The sequence below is a fragment of the Malurus melanocephalus genome, unplaced genomic scaffold (genome assembly GCF_030028575.1).
Source record: "Malurus melanocephalus ecotype Western Australia unplaced genomic scaffold, MMel_1.1 scaffold_162, whole genome shotgun sequence".
Classification (NCBI taxonomy): Eukaryota; Metazoa; Chordata; class Aves; order Passeriformes; family Maluridae; genus Malurus; species Malurus melanocephalus.
The window spans coordinates 199396-199611 of NW_026623394.1; positions in this window are offsets into that span (position 1 = coordinate 199396).

Genomic DNA, 216 nt, shown 5'->3' on the forward strand with positions numbered 1-216 from the left:
ACAGCTCTGCAGAGCCCTTCCTGACCTGTGCCAGCCCCAGCCGGGATGGAGCCACAGCACAGCCCTGCAGAGCCCTTCCTGACCTGTCCCAGCATCAGCCGGGATGGAGCCACAGCACAGCCCTGCAGAGCCCTTCCTGACCTGTCCCAGCCCCAGCGGGGCCTGGAGCCACAGCACAGCTCTGCAGAGCCCTTCCTGACCTGTCCCAGCCCCAGC